This window comes from Podarcis cretensis (genome assembly GCF_951804945.1).
Source record: "Podarcis cretensis genome assembly, chromosome: 5".
NCBI lineage: Eukaryota > Metazoa > Chordata > Lepidosauria > Squamata > Lacertidae > Podarcis > Podarcis cretensis.
Window position 1 is genome coordinate 22,080,018 of NC_137174.1, and position 17,309 is coordinate 22,097,326.

At 39.6% G+C, this 17,309-nt stretch overlaps 1 long non-coding RNA gene across 1 annotated transcript; it reads left to right on the forward strand.

The window, feature by feature from the left end:
- Nucleotides 1-939: 939 nt before the first annotated feature.
- Nucleotides 940-3,277, forward strand: LOC307216005. Its single transcript, XR_013838872.1, has 3 exons — nt 940-1,020; nt 2,476-2,522; nt 2,857-3,277. It is a non-coding gene; the product is annotated as an uncharacterized lncRNA (long non-coding RNA).
- The last annotated feature ends 14,032 nt before the right edge of the window (nt 3,278-17,309 follow it).

Here is a 17,309-nt window from a genome sequence, read left to right on the forward strand (position 1 = left end):
GTTCCATGATAAAATAAAGGTTGGATATAAATGTAATAAAGTAAAATAAATAACCTTGGAATTCCTCTGCTATTTTATTTCAGCAATAACCTTCCAAATTTGCTTTATTTTTTTTTCCTTTAAGAAAGCTGTTGGTAGCAAGTATTTCTGAAAAGAAAAAAAATGAAGCTTCTCTCAGCTTCTTGATGCTATCATGCTGATGAAATCCTTAAAAGGGAGCATTTTATAAATATTTCCTTTCGTAGTCAGGAAGAATACAATGACTAATTCTATTTTTTTTAATTAAAAAAAAAATCAATGACAGTTGGAGGAAATCACCCACGTGCTTCAGATGGCAAAACTGAAGTGGATTTAACACAACCAATTAAATGTTTTGGCTTCTGCTTTTCTTAGTAACTAAGCTGGGCTTTCAAATGAATGCTGAGAGATCTGGTGGCAATTTTAAGAATGCCCAGAATTTAATGATTTTAATGAGTGCCTCATCTGCAAGAGATTTATTTTTGTATTTGAGGGGAAATAGGGCACATAAGTGTCAGGTTAAAAGCATCAGCCATTAGGGTACTGAACCTATAGATCCAGAGGTTTGCTCTTGATCTCTGATAATGCTTCTTGTTTGGCTGATGGAGGATAGAGATTGGCTTGTGACTGTGCGAAGAAACTAGCCTACTTCACACAGGTAAAATTTGCATTTGTTACTTCTGCCTCTGACTCCACCAGCCACTGGCATGTGGCCCCTAGAAGGTTGCTTCGAAATGCCTTTTTATCCTAGCAACTACATGGGCAACTGACATGAAAGGTTTCCCCATCTTAGGGAGAAAGTAATGCCCTTGTGACATCATCTGCAGGCCTTACACCGCTCCCCACCAATGGACAAGAATTCTGAGATGTGGGGATTGGTGCATTGGCTAGTAATGTCACAAAGGCAGTACTTTCTCCAAGCACAGCCACTGGAGCAGGCTAGAGCTGAGCCCGACTGAAGGGAGGACAGGAAGGATGCAGAAGTCTGAAGTAAGGATGAAGGTGAGCCGGGGGACAGAGAAAATGTCTCACCAAGGGGCTGAGAGCAGGGGTGGAAAGAAAGAAAGATGGGGTGAAGTCAGCTGAGAAAGGAGGGCTAGGGAACTTAGGGTTCCTGTCTTGCTCAGCTTCAGACCATCTTTCCATATGAATTCTCAAAATTTGGGAATTCATAAATAATATCCCTGAATACATAATAGGAAATGTTTCCAAGTCATAAAGGATATGGCTAACAGAATTGAAATGCTTTGAAACACATTGTTTGTTTGCTCTTTGGAGGAGAGGACCAGATGGCTGGTTGTGGTTTTTAAATTGTGTGGTGTCCCCCCCCCCCCCCCCCGGTGTATCAGATGTGGCACCCAACATTCTTACATTCAGTAATGTTGTCTCACATTGCGAGACGTGCAGCTGATGGTCTGTTTAATAAAATCATTTCTTTCCAGTTCTCCTTTTAAAGGTAACTGTTTATCGTGGGTTTATCATGCATGTAATACAGCAACCAGATTCTCAATGATGCCAACCGCAGAGGGTTGACGAGTGTTTCAGTTCAGCTCCCACACAATAACCTTCAAAGATATGAAAGCTGGTAGAAAGCAGATAAAACAGACACACTGGTAGATTTTGCAAAGTCTTCTGAATTGGCTACCAATGGATAGCTCTCCCAGAAAGCCAGTGAAAGTTGAGAGCTGCTGCGTGGAAGTATAACCCTGTGATTCCTGCATTGCAGGGGATTCGACTAGATGACCCTCAGGGTCCCTACCAGCACTATGATTCTATCAAACATCATTCTTTGAGGACATTGTTCTTGTGTCTGTGAGAAAGAGACATTTCGGGAAACATATATCTAGTAGATACTTGCAATCAGTGAAATGCAGAGGGCATCTTTTCTGCAGAAAGTGTTCTGTGAGTTTGCTGGTTTCTCTGATTTAGTTGTCATGGTTGTTGCAATTCTGAAAGCCAAATAACAGAGGGTGGCCTGATTCGCATGTCATGTCAAGCCAAACCATGGCATAGTGCAAATGCACAAGTGTGCAGGCTTCATGAAATTCTGGCCACGTCACTCTTCGCCAGTCAATTTGCTGCCTCACTGAGCTAAGGCATAGAATCATAGCATTGTAGAGTTGGAAGGTATCTCCAAAGGTCATGTGGTTCAGCCCCTTGCTCTGCAGGAATCTCAACTAAAGCATCCATGACAGATGGCCACAGTTTAACATGTTGCCTAGACAAGAGCTCATTGTTTAGCCCTCCTAGACAAATCAGAAACCATGGGATAGAACTTGGTTTCAGCACATGGTTAGTCTGGAGAGAGGTAAACCACCAGCCTGGGTTCAGAATGGCCAATACCACCATTTGGGGGAGGGCCTGATCCGTTTGGGGCAGAAGTTGCTGCTCTGTGTCAGTGCTGAGACCTGCAGCAGATGGCATTGACAATGCATCATGTTCTGCTTAATTTATTAGCTGGCTTGGGAAGTTTCTGGCACGCTGCATGCCATACCACCAGACTGGTAAGTTAGATGCTTGAGGGAAGAGTTGGCAATGTTACCAGCCTCTCCCATTTTGTAAACCTTCAACATCTTCCCCAGATTATTTTGAAAATTATACACATTTTCCATCGCACTCTTCAGAAGATGCCTTTTATCAACATTCAAATGATCTTTAAATAGCCTGTTTTTATAGATATTATTTTAAGAGGCTGGAATTTATGCAACCAACATGTTGGCAATGAAATTTCTGCCACCTGTTTTCCCTACAAGCGGATCAAAACATCCACTTTGGCTTGCAATTATCCACTTCCATTTACTTTCTTGTATGTCATAATTCTTCCGTTTGCATTCCCAGTAATAGTGAGGAATCAGATATTTCCGACTACTGAAAAGCCATGCAAAAACACCGAACAAAGAGAAACTACCAGCCAATTAGACCAAATTAGAGCAGTAAAATGTGCATATTTAACAACACACTGAAGTGTAACAGCTCCGTTTTAGCCTGTTGTTACGGTATAAACTGATTTCACCCAAGCACTACCTGCAAACATGGGGCTACCACTCCTTACATAAATTTTTCATGAACAGATCATATAAAACAATCCATTGATTGATGAAATATACCTCTGAATAAAAATAATGGCTATGAAGAAAGGAAGCATGCTTTAAATGATATGCACGCAAAAGCACACATACAAAAAACAATTCCGAAGAAAGAAAATATACTTTAAAAAGATGTTCAGATAGCTCAGCAGGCATCACCCTCTACTCTTTGAGCCAGGAGGAGTTCTTTTAATGTTGCATTTTATGAATATTGTTAACCACCCTGGGGTCTCATGATAGGAAGCTTGTGAGAAAAGGAAGAGAATAAGATAAATACTAAATAAATTAATAAATCTGTAATGTGGCAGCTTTCCTCTGTGGTTGTTGTAAGTACTTGGATAGATGCCCCCCCTTAAATGCCGAATTAATTGGGGAGTCTTTTTAATTTATCGTAAGTTCTTGAACTAATTAATCTAATGGCTCAATCAGCCATTAGAAGAATTTAATGGTTCAATCAGAAGCCTAATGCAAATGATTTTATATATATATATATAAAAAAGAGACCTGAGAGGGAAGGTCCTTTTCCTATGTTTTAAATCCTTGACTGGCAACTCCTTTTTAAAAGGGACACATTTTGCACTGGGGAAATGCTGATTATTTATTCTTGAATTCACATCCTGCCCTTCCTCCTGAAGGATCTCAGGAACATTGCCTGCGCCCACTAACTCACTTCTACCCAGGCAGAGATGCAGGCAAAGGACTCTTTAATCTCCTCTCTTGTCTAATGTTAATAGTAATAGAGCCTTTAGGCAGATCCTTTCCTTTTTTTTTTAATTTTTTATTAAATTTTGACATAAATATATTTCACAAACATACAAAAGACAAAATGAAAAAGAAAAAACAGAAAAAGAGAAAAAAACAAACAAACAAAACATGAAATACATACACTTTGATGACATTGATCGACTTCCCTTTATCTCGATTTCGGAAATTATTATCTTGTTTATCTATCTGCTGTGTCTATTCCTTAATAAAACTTTTTACGTAGTAAGCGCTATCTCATGCCTACTGTGATTTCTATAAGTACATATGTGTTTCTGATCAACATTTTAATTTTCCCCTTGTCTCTATTTCCATATATATCCTAAATTTATCCCATTCATTGTTAAATTTTGCACTTCTTTGATTTCTTATTTTCTGTGTCAATTTAGCCAGCTCCAAATAATCAGATAATTTAAGTTGCCACTCCTTTAGTGTTGGGATTTTTGGTGTTTTCCAGTACTGTGCTATGAGGGTTCTGGCGGCCACCGTTGCATATTGAAAAAAGGTTCTATCTTCTTCTTTGATATCCTTACCAATTATCCCCAGCAGGAAGGCTTCGGGTTTTTTAACAAACGTGTATTTAAGAATTTTTTTTAATTCATTATAGATGGATTCCCAAATTTTTTTGAGAATCTCGCACGTCCACCACATATGAATGAATTCGCCCTCCTTGCTCTTACATTTCCAACACAGTTTATCGCCCGTTCTATACATTTTATGTAGTTTTACCGGCGTTATGTACCATCTGTACATCATCTTATACATGTTTTCCTTTAGTGTCGTGCATGCTGAAAAATTCATATCTTTACACCACAATGCCTTCCATTTGTCAAACTCTATGTTGTACCCTAGGTCTACCGCCCACTTCACCATTACATCCTTTACTTCCTCGTCCTTGGTGTCCCACTCAAGTAACTGGTTGTACATTTTTGATAATAATTTTGTTTTACTTTCTATTATTTCAATCTGAAATCTAGATTTCTTGTCATTTATTCCGATCTTATTATCTTCCCTCCACATTGAATTAATTTGATGGTATTGAATCCAGCCAGTCAGCTTGCTTTTTATTTCTGCATAAGGTCTAATCCTCCACCCGCATTCTGTTTTGGTTAGTAAATCTTCATATGTCCATCTTTCCCCCTCTATATTTAATTTTTTAATTGTTAAAATGTCTATTGGTGATAACCACCAGGGCGTTTTCTGCTCCAACAGTTTTTTATTCCTTTCCCACACTTCCAGCAGTGGCCCTCTGAAAATGTGGTTAGAAAAACCTTTATGAACCCTTCCCTTGTCTCGCCATAAATAGGCATGCCAACTGAATCTTAGATTAAACCCCTCTAGATCTAACAAATTTTTGTTTTTGATGACAATCCAGTCTTTTACCCAACAAAGACATGCAGCTTCGTAATATAACCTCAAGTTTGGAACCGCAAGGCCACCCCTATCTCTTTGGTCTGTGAGCAATTTAAATCTGATTCTTGGTCTCTTTCCCTGCCAAATGAATTTAGAAAGTAATCTCTGTCATTCTTTGAATATTGAGGTTCCTCTAATTATCGGTATATTCTGAAATAGGAAGAGTAATTTAGGTAGTAAGGTCATTTTAATCGCCGCCATTCTCCCCAACCACGAGAGATGTATTCTATTCCATGTATCCAAGTCCTTCATTATTTCTTTCCATGTTTTCTTATAATTATTTTCAATCAGATTTATATTTTTCATAGTTAACCAGATTCCAAGGTATTGTACTTTTTTAGTTATTTTAATTCCAGTTTGACTTTCAAGATCGTTTTTGGTTTCTTCTTCCATATTTTTGGTCATTATTTTAGTCTTTGCTCTGTTCAATTTAAATCCGGATAATTTTCCAAATTCCTCTAGTAGCTTTAACACTTTGCCGACGCTCTCTTTTGGTTCTTCCAATGACAGCATAAGATCGTCTGCATATGTTTTCAGTTTATATTCTTTCGCTCCTATTTTTATGCCACGGATCTCTGGGGTTTTTCTTATCTTGTTTGTGATTATCTCTAAAACCATGATAAACAACAGCGGTGACAGAGGGCACCCCTGTCGAGTGCCTTTTGCTATTTCAAACTGTTCTGTCAGGGTATTGTTAATAATTAATCTAGCTCTTTGTTGTGTGTAGATTGCTCTAACTCCTTGCAGGAATATGCCATCTATCCCTGATCTTTCCAGGCACTTTATCAGAAAACCCCAGGAGACATTGTCGAAAGCCTTCTCGGCATCGACGAACATTAAAGCAGCGGGAATTTCATTATGACATTCTAAATATTCAATGATGTCTATTGTATGTCTAATGTTATCTTTTATTTGTCTGTTGGGAAGGAAACCGGCCTGGTCAATATGGATGAGATTAGTTAAACACTTTTTAAGTCTGTGTGCCATTATATCTGCGAAGATCTTGTAGTCGTTATTTAGTAATGAAATCGGTCTATAATTCTTGATGTTAAGTTTGTCTGAATCTGGTTTCGGAATCAACGTGATATAGGCTTCTTTCCAGGATGCTGGCATTTTTCCTCCTCTTAGTATCTCGTTGATTACGTCACATAGTACTGGTGTTAAGTGTTCCTCTAGGACCTTGTAATACTTGGCAGATAACCCGTCTGGGCCTGGGGCTTTCCCCAGTTTCATCCTCTTGATTGCCTCTCGGATCTCCTCTATTTTTATGGGTTTATTTAAGGCGGTTCTTTCCTCTTCTGATATATTTTTGGGACTATTTTCTTCTAGATATTTTGCAATGCCCGTTAAATCTTCTTCTTCTCTTTTGTATAAGTTCTCATAGAATTTAAGGAAGTTCTTTTTTATTTCATTGGGGTCTTCCAAGACTTGTTCTTCAACTTTTATTTTATTGATGGTACTAAATTTTCTTCTTTTTCTCAGTTGCCACGCCAGAAACTTTCCAATTTTATTTGCTGATTCGAAGGACCTTTGTTTCATTAACTTTATTCCCCATTCCACCTCTTGGCTTATTAATATCGAGTATTCTGTTTGGAGCGTTTTATATTGTTGCTTATAGCCATCGTCATTTGGGTTTTTTATCATATTTTTTTCGCATTCTTTCAATTGATGGATTAATTCTTCTTTTTTTTTCTCTTTAGCCTTTTTTCTTTGGGTATTTTGTTGTATCAGGAGGCCTCTTAACACAGCCTTGCTAGCATCCCATACTGTGTCTATACCTGTCCCTTTGTTGATGTTTAAGTCAAAGTAGTCTTTAATGGTAATTTTAGCTTTTTCGATCACTTCTTCTTTTTCAAGTAGGTAGTCATTCATTCTCCATCTGTACAGCCCTTGAATCTTCCACTTTAATTGTAATGTTATTGGGCTATGATCCGATAAGGTTCTGGGTAGAATTTCGCACTTCTCCGTTCTTATTATTAGTTCTCTTGAGATCCATATCTGATCCAGCCTGCTCCAGCTCTGATGTGGTTCAGAGAAATGGGTAAATTGTTTCATTGTAGGGTTTTTGTATCTCCATATATCTATTAGGTCCAGATTTTCTTCCAGATCATTAAACGATTTCGGTAGTTTCCCTTGATTTATGTTCTTTTTTCTTGTACTTCTATCTAGTTCTGGCGTCGGAACCGCATTTAAATCTCCAAGTAAGACCAGTTTATTGTTGTCTAGCTCTAATAAAGATTGTTCCAGTTTTTTAAAGAACTCCATTCTATTTGAGTTTGGGGCATAGACTGTTACCACGTTTATTTTCTCTCCCTGGAAGTTAATTTGAATTCCTAAAACTCTTCCATCCTCATCCTTGCAAATTTGTTTGGGTTCTAGTTTCTCCTTCGCATAGATTACTACCCCTCTTTTTTTCTTTGAGTTTGAATTAATGAATTCTATTCCCAACTTCTTATTTATTAGAATATGCTTATGTTTTTTGGCAACATGAGTTTCTTGGCAACAAATGACATCAATATTTTTTTTCTTTATAATCTTTTCAAATTTGTTTCTCTTGGGCTTATCGTTAAAACCATTCACATTCCACGAAAGAAACTTAAGAGACATTTTGGGTTATTATTGCGTGCGCTTTATCCTTATTTCTGGTTTAGAATCTGGTGTTATTCTTTCTGTTGGATTCTCTGTCTTCTCCTTCCTCTTCTTCCTCCGATTTTGTGTCTTCCGTCTCCTCCTCCGTTCCCCCCCGCCCCCAACTCCACTCCCCCCCGTCTCCCTCCCCCCCGCATCCAGGTCACCTCCTCGCTGTCTTGCTTCCTCTCTACCCAGATCTTTTTTGTACCTTCTCAGGAACTTTTCTGCTTCATGTGTATCTGTCAACTTGAATTTTTTGTTCTTGTAATAGAAGGAAACCCCTTCTGGGAATTCCCATTTATACTGAATTGTGCTTCTCTTCAGCACACTTGTCAACTGTGTATATCCTTCCCTTTTGCGTAGAATCCTGACTGGAATTTCTTTAAAAATGACGATTGGACGTTCTCCAATCATCAGCTTTTTTTTTAAAGCTCGTTCTTACTATTGTATTTTTCATTTCTATGGTGTTAAAAATTACTAGGCAGTCTCCCGGGGTTTTTTTTTATTTGATTTGTTGTGGTTTCCCTCTTATTCTAAATGCGTTCTCTATGGTGTATGCTACTTGTTCCTCTTTCATCTGCAGCCATTTTGCTAGTTCCTTAACTATTCTTTCCCTTATGTTTTCATTTTCTTCTTCGACAATCCCTCTGAATTTTAAATTAAGATGCAGATCCTTTCCTTTAGGCACTCCAGTTCCTCGCTCACTATCACTTCCTGGGGACCAAGTGTATTCACGTGGGAATGGCTGTAGATTGTGTGCTTTGCATACAAGCAATCCCAGGTACAGTTCCCATTATATCCAGGTAGGACTGGGAGATATCCTTGTCGGAAGAGCCACTGCCACTTAATGAAGACAGTACTAATCAAGATAAACCAGTGGACTGATTCAATTTGAGACAGCTTCTGGTGTTCCTTTGAGTCGTCAGCAGAGCCACGTAGAAGGAGAACATGTGACTAATGTACAACCTGGGATCTTGCGGCATTGGACAGAAAGCCCTTGTGTCATAAAGCCAAGCCAATGTCAGAGGAATGTATGCACCATCTAGTCAAGAAAAGAGAGAACCTCATATGACTAGGCCTGTGAACTCTGACCCTGACATTAAGCAGAAATGCTACCCTGCCATTGGTGGGTGTTAGGACATTGCATAATGATGCCAGGTCACAAATTACAGAGTAAGGGAGGCGACGATGAGGAAAAAGACTCAGAACACTCCTGTTCTTGCCTTCTTTCTTTCTTTCTTTTTTGAATTTATATACCGCCCTATACCCAGAGGTCTCAGGGCGGTTCACAGATTAAAATCAAAATATGAGAGCACAAAAGACATAATCAAAATGAAAACAGCAGCAACCCAATACCTCCATTAAAACCCCACATTTTAAAAGGACATAGGATGTCAATCAAATTAACCAAAGGGTTAAAAGGGGACATTTTTGCCTAAAGGGGTATAATGAAGGTGCCAGGCAAACTTTCCTGGGGAGAGCATTTCAGAGACGGGGAGCCACTGCAGAGAAGGCCTATTCTTGTGTTGCCACCCTCCAGACCTCTTGTGCTATTGTTTCTGGTAATACACATATCTATAATGTACACACTCGGACCTACCATTTCTAATGTGGAACATGAATGAACAAAATTGTTATGTTCCCAAAAGAGACGGATCTGTTGGATTTAAATCTGGTGTCTCTCCAGGGTTAGCCAAAAACCTTGTTTACCCCAGGCTTTCCAGTACGACACTGAAGCTGGGTGATGTTGTTTACCCATTGTGCAAGATTCTGTCCATTGTTATAGTACTTGATATTCCTTTTATGGTTTTTTATGAGCTGTCCTGGCAGTTTTATAAGCCATAGGGTGGCACATAAATACTTTAAACAAGCAAACAAATACATTTTTGCTTTCAGCTGCAGTCCATTACATCACTGCTGGGAATTTGCTGGCCCTGATAAGCATTATTTTGGGGGGGAGGAGCCTCCCCCCAAAAAATCCAAATATACAGGGCAAAAAAAAATTTAGGTATCGCTCTAAGGATTTAAGCTGTTAACAGTCATATATCATTCTGTCATAGTAACAAGAATGCTGGCAGAGGAGGCAGAAGACATTAAACTGTTAGGTGAGCTCTTGACTTCATTGTATGCTTAACTCAGTAATGTTTGCTGTTTTCCTTTTTTGCCTGTATGATTCCTTTTTCTTTAGAGCTTATTTGTGTTCACAATCACATGGTCAAATGTCACATTGGGACACACTCAAGAAGTATTTTTTTAAAGCTTGTACATGATTCTTAAGAGTAAAGCTGAAGATTTAGGGTTTTTTTTTTATCCATTTGCAAAATCGTACAAAACCCAGCCCTTGGAGTATGTCAGGGATTGTACTGACAGAGGAGGAGGAATGGTGGAGGTCTCTCCCCGCTTCTCCTGTAGCTTCCAGAGAGGAGGAATGCAGTCTCGAACTACAGCAGGGCTTTGAGGAAGATAACAACTCAGACAGGCAAACAGCAGAGTTTGCAGTGTGAGGAGGAGGAGGAGGGGAGGCAGCTAGCTGACATGTCACTGGACAGCATAACCAGCCCCCCCCCCCAAAAAAGTGGTGTTCATTAAGGGGGCAAGACCAAAGAGCCCAGAGACAATTGTCCACGGACAGACGCCATAGAAGCAGGTGTTGTTGCTAGAGAGGGAAGGGGGAGGAGCTCAGCATGAGCAACACCACCATTGAGGAATGACCATATTTATTTGTCTTTTACCATGATTCTGAATAAATCATAGTAAGAACTTACGTGTTTCATCCCTGCTTCTTCGTGGCATCGGGGGAGGAAGAGAATTCCTCAAGCCTGACAGAGTACAAAGAGAGTTCAAGTGCATTCAAGCAGCACTTTGGCCTGGGTAGCTCCCTCACAGTGGTCCTGGTTACCAGTAGTGCTGTGTAGCATGGTGGCTACAAGCACAGTCTCCAACCGCAATCCTATTTCCCACTTAGCTGGGCGTAAGCCCCACTGAAATTTCTCATTACATGAACTTTATTACCTGTGGGCATGTATTATAAGTAAATCCCATTGAGTTCAGTGGGGCTTATTTCCAGCTGCTTATGGAGACTGAGCTGTGAAACAGGAAGAGAAACCAGTTCATGTTTCCTCTCTACCCTAAATTCACAACCAGGGTGATCATGGGCATATTTCCCATTCTCACTCCACCACCCCACCATTGTGATTGTAAAGGTTCCTGGGATAATGTATGTGAAGAGATTTCAGCACTCTAAAGTGCCATGCAAATCATACCGTTATCATCCTTAAGGGACCAGCACAGTATAGAGGATAGAGTGTCAGCTCTGGAACTCTGTGGAAACTTTGAAAATTAAACATTCTGAATGCATCCATTCCACTTCAGAAACAAGAGCAGAGTTCCAAAATCCAGTGAGGCATCTGGATGAGGAGAATTTTGGGAGCATCCATACTCCTAACTTGTCCACCACATGCCTAACCTCATTTTTAAAATTTCATATATTATGTATTATGATTACCTCTCATCCAAATGATTACTAGAGGAGGCCTTTAAATCTTTCCTTCTTCCTCCAAGTGCCAGAATAAAAAAAATAGTTAAACAAAGTTTCAAAGTTCAGCCTCAGGTTGCATATTCTCTATAGCTCCATCAAATGTTGAAATATTCACCCGTTTATATTAACTGTGACAGTATGTTCCATCTCTGGACAGCTTGCAGAACAACATCTTCCAGCAGCTGACAATGATTAAATAAACATTGTCAAAACATCATGTACTCTAAAAGGACTTTTTAAAGGATGGAGATGAGAAGAAATTGTTATGACTTTCTGAAAGAGAGAATTGTCTTACCAGTCAGTTATTTATAGAAACAAAAGTTCATGGAGACAGAAATGTATAGCCAGTTTTCAAGGTTCAAATGATTTAAAATTAGTTCCCTAATCCACCAAGTGAGGTCTGCACCCATACAAGGCTGTGAGTGAACTGGCTGGCTGTGCCGTTCTGTGAAAGATGGCAATCCACTTGTATATCTTCATTCAGGATCACTATATGCTGCTCATGAAAAGAGTTGAACGGAAGTCATGGGCTGCAAGCTTTAATTGGTTTGATAGACTAATCAACTAAGAGTTTGGTTGATTATTCAGTCTGGACCCATTTTAACTGGCAGGCTGGAGAACACGTGATTATTTTATTGTTTTTAAGACTGTTTTGGTTTGGGTGTGTTACTGTATGAAAAATGAAACCATTAAGAATGGCCTTTCCTTATAACAGTGAGAAGCAGCTTTTTGTTTATTAAATGTTAAGTCCTCACACTTCCTTCAACATCTCAAAAGGGCATCTATAGTGAAGCATTGGTAATATGCAAATTTATTTACATTTTAATTAATAAATCAGTTTTCAGCAAATAATTTATCAACTACATCATTTTTAAAGTTGACAGCCCCAATAGGAACACAGCTTCAGATATAATTAATTATGGCATTACTTGGACTTTGAGGGAAAGGTGTAAAGGATGTCATTGCCTGTGATGGATTTAACTGCACCACAGAAGTAATATTAATGTTAATGGCTGTTAAGGTACCACCTTTTGTTTATGTTTTTTGCTTGCTGAGGCTCAGATGGTGTTTTTTCAGTGGGCACACATTTCTGGAAGTTGCTTCTTCAGTGGCCAGTTAAAGCTTGATAGCTAATAGTGGCCAGGGCACAGCTACCACCAAGGATGTTCTGCAGTGTGTATGTGTGTCTGTGAAGGGGGGAAAAAGAAAAATATACAATGTGACCTTCAAGCGGGGGTGGTGGTGGTTTAAACCTTACAGCTGGCTAGAAGGAGCCTTTAGAGTATGAAGTTCTGTGGGGACTTTGAAATATGCAGAGGAAGCAGGCAGTGCTAAGCCACAAGTCTGAATCAAGCAGAAAGACCACATTCAGTACCTTGGACAGCTCCTGATGGCAAGCAAACTTAACTTTGCAGGGATCTACAGCCAATTCAACCATTACTTAGGCTGATTAGCCTCACTTTTCTCAAGGAACTGACTGGCTTAGCTTATTTTCTAGCTTTTGGCTTCTGTGAAGTTTGGGGGAGAGAGGTACTGCAGAGGACAGAATCAGAGGATGGTCCCTTCCAGCAGGGAGGATCCTGAATGAAGAAGCCTGAACATCATCCAACTGGTCTCAGCTCTACTCTAAAAGTTATTGAGTACATGTGTGTGAACATTTCAATAAAAGCAATGTGATCGCGGTTATGATATTCATATAGGAAATTCAAGCAAGATTCTTATGCGTGTAAATGCCTTATTACAAGGTTCTACATTCTGCAGAACACACAAGGTCTAAATGCAGAATGCAAAATATTGCAAATTGTGAACATCCTCAAATGATTTGATATTTAGTCAGGCCCAAGCTTTGGATATTATGCTGCAGGACAAAACATACAATTCCTGCTGTTATTGTGGCCAGGAAATAAGCCACTGTGGCCAAGAATATAAACAATGATATAGAAATAGAAAATAATGAGAGGCAAATTCGGATGAACAATTAGCATGTTGTGTGCAATTCTCCACCTTTGATGTGAACTACAAAGCATACATTAAATGATGTTTTAGGAGCCTGAGGACTCAAGGATTACCCTTTCCTTTCATCTTGCAGCAAGAATGAAGCTTGTCTGACTCTCAAGGAAGTCTGCACAGATAAAATTCCAAGGCAATAAACACACACACACAGAGAGAGAGAGAGAGAGAGAGAGAGAGAGAGAGAGATCAAGAAGGAAAGCAAAACTGCTTCTGGGAAGATATCCTGCTGCCAGTGTGTTGGTGATGCATTTACTTTTTAATTTGTATTAATTTGTTATCTGATTTTGGAATCCACCCAAAATTGTAGGCTTACATAAAGGGCTTCCTCCAGCTTTGGGCTAGAATAACTTATTTGGCTAAAGTGTATTGCCCACCTCCATAAGGAAATCTACATTTACACACTAAAGACAGTTTTCAGGAAAAGGAAGAAGTTCGTCCTTCCTTCCTTCCTTCCTTCCTTCCTTCCTTCCTTCCTCTCTCTCTCTCTCTCTCTCTCTTTGGAAGAGTTACCAGGTCTAGTTTCTGCCAAGTCAAAGCAACATTTCAATATAAAACACCCGGGGCCTGCAATGGGGGGGGGTGTTCAGCAGTTTTTAACAATTCTAGAGTCCAGAGCAAACATGTTTTATGATCTGAAAATGTAAAACTAGTTATGATGCCAAATGTAAGAATGTTACACTGTCTCTTTAAATGTGTTGACTGTATGCTGCTAGTAACAAGAACTGGCTGAGTCTTCATACCACCTAGCCAACTGGAATAGACAGAGAAAAGAGTTTTGTGGGTATTTTTATACAACACAGTTACTCTTATTTTGACAAATTAATAATAAAAAACCTCCAGATCCTGCTTCTTCACAGAGGAAGCAGTGGAGAATAAAAGATAAACTGCTGAAGAGATGGAGAGAGACCTCAAACGTCCAGATAAAGCTATTGAATTTTGGAAAATAAATACAAACACACACACACAAGCAAGCAAGAAGTTATGCAGAAAAGAGCAGAATATAGTGCAAAAGTTATGCTCATACCTGAAAACAAGGCTGCAAATGTCATTAGCAGCATGCAGCTAAACCAGGACGAGAGGGAATGTAGTGCAGTAACTGTGTTACAGACATGTGCTAACAACGCAACCAATAAATACAATAAAGCTGAGAGATACATGTTCCACAAATTAATTCAAAAAGAGGGCGAATGTGAATGACTCTTGACAAACTTAGCTGAAGAGCCAGGATTATAACCTTAGGCAGCTCATAGACTCTATCATAAAGGGTTGGGTTGCAATAGGAATTTGAGATCCAGAACAAAACGAAAATGATCAGAAGATGTGGAATTGGCGCTAGACAAAGCAATAAGAGGAATTAAACCAATGGGTCCAGTGTGGGCTTCTGTAGGAGAGCTGCAGTGTTGCCTCCTTCAGTTGTGCTTACCGATGACACATCATTCTCAACCCCCTGATGACATCCCCCAAGGGCTTCACACAAACGTCAAATAGTCTGGGGAACGAGATGGACCCCTGTGGGGTACCAAGCTCCAAGGGTGTGGACTTAAAGTTCCCCATTGTTACTCTCTGGAAATTGTCTCCTACTTCCCAGTCTCCACCCCCAATAGCTGTTCCAGAGAGCTGCTGAGCTACCAGGGAAAATCAACAGAGCAACACTCCCCTTGTCTGTCTCCCCACAAAAGTCACCAACCAGGGTGACTGAGACAGATGGAGTGGGATGCCTTGGCCTGAACCCAGAATGAAAAGAGCCCAGATAATCAATTTCTCTCAAGCATGAAGAACTGCCGCCACACTCTCCAGCACCTTGCCTATGCAGGGCTGATGGGAGCTGGAAGTCCAGTCCCCCACACCTGTTCAGGCCTGACCTCCCTGACACAGGCAGGATGTTTTTATATTTCCATTTGCTTTTTCACCTGAGAAAATAATGTGCTACAGCCCAGCGACGTCTACATCATTTGAAGTTACCGTTCATATATTTTGTTCATATATTACCTGCGAACTGCCTTCTCTGAAAAGCGTTGTGTTTGAGCTGATGCAAAATGATACAAAATTTCCATCTGTGGTACTTGATCATTCTGTGATGTGTGCTGTCGCTTCCATAGATGCAAGCAACCCTTTGATGTTTACAGTCATTGCATAACAGAAATGCATACATGAAATCATCTGAAGAGATGCAGGGAATCACAGCTATTGCAATCAAAGCTACATATTATTTTGATTTTGAAGACTAGCTAATCATTATGAATGCAGTCCCTTTTTTGTGAAAGAAAAAGGAAAGCATTCATTCACCCTGCTATGACTAATTGGCACAAGCAAAAGAAAAAAGTGAGGGGAGTTTGACTCCCTGTGTGGTGGTAGGCTCTTGTTTGATGGCTCCGCAAAAAGCTCGTGCCACAAACTGTCCAAATGTATCTAAAAATGTATGTGAGAGGATCATATTTTTATCTCAGGATAATCCTCTTAAGTAGTAAAGGGAAAAATCTCATTGGCATGTCTATGTGGATAAGTAAGTACCTCAATGGGCCATTTCATGGCTTCAGCGTATGTTTCTCAGAGAGCATGGAGTTGGTGGGATGAAAACTGGAATGAAAACCCAAAGGAATTATTTCTTGAGGACTTTTACTTTTTTAAAAAGGCAACCACACCAAATTGCTGGCTTTTACATACACACCTGAACATCTGACCTATAGAGGAGGAGGAGGAGATAATAATAGCTGGTCAGGTCATTTTGTGTGTGTGATTTATTGGCAAGGACGGGCTTGGAGTTGTTGGTTTTTTTGTTTTGTTTTGTTTTTTAGAGGGGGTTGTTTCTGTATGGAAGACACACACACCTATTTCATACTGAATGCAGTTGGATGTCTGAAATTAAATTAGGTTTTGACTAATATATCTATTTGCTTTTAATTCATAAAATTTACATATCACTTGATTGTAGAATAAAACCTCAAAATGGGCATAGATTGCAAATACAATTTTTGGCTATGTAAACTTTTCAAAGCAGATCATTTGCTAGCTAAAAGTGCTTTCCAGAGGCCTCCAATGACAACCAGCTACTGGACTCACTGGATTTAGGCCTAAAGAAAATATTTTGGCAGTTTGAATGTAGCAAGCAACGAAGAAACAAATTTGGCTTTTGCAAACAGAGGATATGCTGCTTCTTTGAGGGAATTGTGCTGTGTTAAAAACTAGAGCTATTTGCTTGCTTGCTTCCCCCACCCCTCATGTAATTGCTAGTAAGCTTTGTAAACTCCATAAATTTCCACCATCTTTCCAGGAAACAAATCCAGTAAAATCTCTGGTCCTATTGCTTCCCACTGCTGGGGAAAGTAAGGAGCACCAAAACCTGCATGCACATTTTTCTATTTCAGCATTTGTGCATGAGTTTTCTGTATTCAGCAACTCCAGCCTTCACACTATCTACTTCAAGATCCCAATAACATGACTGGGGATTTGTTAATTTTAGAGATCTTTGGATTCATTATCAAAGGTAGTGCAACAGTTCCTGCAACTACTGTTTGTGCTTGAACAACAGGTGAGCAAGAATGGATTCCTAAATAACTGGAATCAGTTTTTGCTTATTTAGCAGGAAACAGTCTTTATCATTTCTCAAAGGTACGTTATCTGAGGGAAATGTTGGATCCCATCATCCTCAGAGCATATTTATCTTGCAGGGACAGTAAACTAGCAATGACTCAGCATAACATGATTAGAGTTGGAAGCATCTTAGTGTGCCGGATCCTACAGCAAGCCCAAGTAATTAGGGGGAGAGATTTATGGGAAGCAAACTAAACAGTCATTAGAGCTAATGTGAAGGTTTGGGGCAGCTGATACTCTAGATCAGGGTTGCCTGA